General features: G+C 33.0%; 1 non-coding gene across 1 annotated transcript; it reads right to left on the bottom strand.

The window, feature by feature from the left end:
- Nucleotides 1-232: 232 nt before the first annotated feature.
- LOC132231965 (U2 spliceosomal RNA) lies at nt 233-415 on the bottom strand. The gene has a single exon (XR_009452154.1). It is a non-coding gene; the product is annotated as a U2 spliceosomal RNA (small nuclear RNA).
- Between the last annotated feature and the right edge of the window lie 2,083 nt (nt 416-2,498).

Genomic DNA, 2,498 nt, shown 5'->3' with positions numbered 1-2,498 from the left:
GAGACTAGCTGACTAGGTATACATCTGTAGTTTGTGAAAGTGATCTGGATTATAGATATTAATCTAAGGGTCTTCAATATGTAAATTGTATTTAATGCCAAGGGACTGAATGAGTTCGTCAAGGGAGTATAGGCAAATTTAGAAGAGGACCAGAAACTTTAACCTGAGCAACATCCATGCTAAGAAATGGGCAAATAAATAAGGAGCCACTAAAGAAAACAGATTGGCCACTTGTTGGATTTTTTAATGTAGTGTCCTGTAGGCCAAATAAAAAAGTGAATCCAAGTGAATTGATAATGCTGGACGATTAAAGGCTGAGAACTGACTTGGGTCCAGCACCCTATAGTTTAAAAATAGACAATTTGCATTGTTTTGAATCCTACACTTGATCTAGGCCAAAAGGCCGAGAAGCGATTTTTGAATCCTAATAGAACATTACTATTTAAATGCTATCATATTTATTTTAAAGATATAAAATGTAATCTCAAATTACTTAACTCATCACCCGGATGAATAGTGGGTTATAGAGCTCAATTCTGTAGACTACAAAGTGCATGTTCATCTCACTCAAATATGGGTAATTTTGTTTAGTAGTGTCTTTGAAAACAAAATAATCTTTCTATATGGCACCATTAAGAGTCCAAGATAGAGGATGTTATCTGAGCATACCAGCTGATTTTTTAAGTCTGACCTTGAGGATTATCATTCTCCAGTTTTTTCAAACTTCATATTTACATATTTAGACATTGTTTTTCTAGCATTTTATCTCCTGACCAAATATTTCCACTAGTGTATCCACAATGCAATTTAAAGCAAACATATGACTTCCATCCAAGTTTTCATTTTCCTTCAGTTCTCAATTGTTTAACCACATAAAGAGTTACTATTGCTAGAAAACTTGGAGTCATTTTCAAAAGATCTAATTGATTACTACATTTAAAAAAAATACCTCTTCCTCTCTATAAATGCCATATTGCTCATGTATTATTTCTCCTCAGGACTGTTATGTGCCTTGGCTTCTCTTACCAACAGTTTTCCTCTACGTTTTAAGCAAGACTATCATTCAAATACAACTAATCGTGGCTACTTTCTTATCCAAAGACCTTTAGTGACTTCATGTTGTCCATAATAATTCAGATTACTTAGCTTATTATAAAAGATCTTTTACAATCTATCTCCAAGATTTTCAAATTTTATTTCCCTCTACTCCACTTACTCCATTTTACTGATGCTCATGGTTAGCTACATAAAAGACTCATTTGTTACTCTCTTACCAAATATTGGCAAACACACATATTCTATGCAACTCTTAAGTCACACTTTAGAAGGTATTTACTCCATAAAGTCTATATTCTCCAAACAGAAAATGACTTTTCTGTTTCTTCTGTGGCCCTAGCTCTGTAATGTCATTGATCACATTTAGTGAAATGACTTGTCCCATGATTGGTTCTTCCTTGTGGACAGGGATCATGTCATATTTATTGGGCACCTGTAGCCCTGACTTCCTCAAAACCTCAAAGTGTGTAGTACATTGCTACCTGGTGACAACTAATGATTTGTTAATTGATTTAATCAGGGTATAGCCCTGGCTCTCAAGGAACTTCAACTCTAATAAGATAATCTGTTTATTCTTAATGTTTTTTAAGAATAAATTCCTACATTTTAGGTGTACCTTATTTCCACTTTAATGGTACTATCCATCTAACTGATTTTTTTGTTCTAGTGATAGTGAGCCTTTCAGAGAAGGCATTTTTCTGTCCATCTTTCCATGTAAATTACTCCATTTCACATGGTTGCTTTGTTCAAACCTTGCATCTTTATCCTCTCAAAGACAGTTTTAATATTTGAAACCATCAGTTTTTCTTTGGGGTTTAAACTTTATGTAAGCACCAGTTTACTGTTCTGCCCTACGTCTCTCATTTTGTCTAGTTTCTCTATATTTGATGATGAACTAAAAGACAATTCTACATTTAAGTTATTTAGTAAATGACTGACTCAATTAGGTAACAAAATGTCAAGGATTTTTCCAAATAAACTCTGTGTTAGAAACCTTGCTTTTATGGCTTCTGGCTTCTTTTAAAAGAGTTCATTTTTTTTTAAATTTATTATTTCTAAACTTAGAAAAAAATTGAAGCAATTATTTACATTCATTATAAAACACTTAAATGAATACCTAGTATATTCATATTTCATTTTAAACGAAAAGGAATTTTGTTTTCACAAGTAACCTTCTACCAAAGTACTGAGGATTATTTTTACATTTAACTTCCTTTGTTTATTTGCATTGGTTTGTTCAGCATTTAAGTGTTCTTTGGCTGCAGGCAGCTCTCTTATACATAATGGCAACTTATTGAAATGCTAATTACTAGCTCAGAGAACAAGCTAGGACTAACAAAAAAAAACACAAAACAAAACACAATTGTGACAAAAGCAACAGGAACTAAGGAGTCTCTGGGTGTCTGGACATCATTAGCCAATAGAGCTTTGCATCATCAGAA

Source organism: Myotis daubentonii, chromosome 3 (genome assembly GCF_963259705.1).
Source record: "Myotis daubentonii chromosome 3, mMyoDau2.1, whole genome shotgun sequence".
NCBI classification, from domain to species: Eukaryota; Metazoa; Chordata; class Mammalia; order Chiroptera; family Vespertilionidae; genus Myotis; species Myotis daubentonii.
This window is presented reverse-complemented; position numbering and strand designations above follow the sequence as displayed.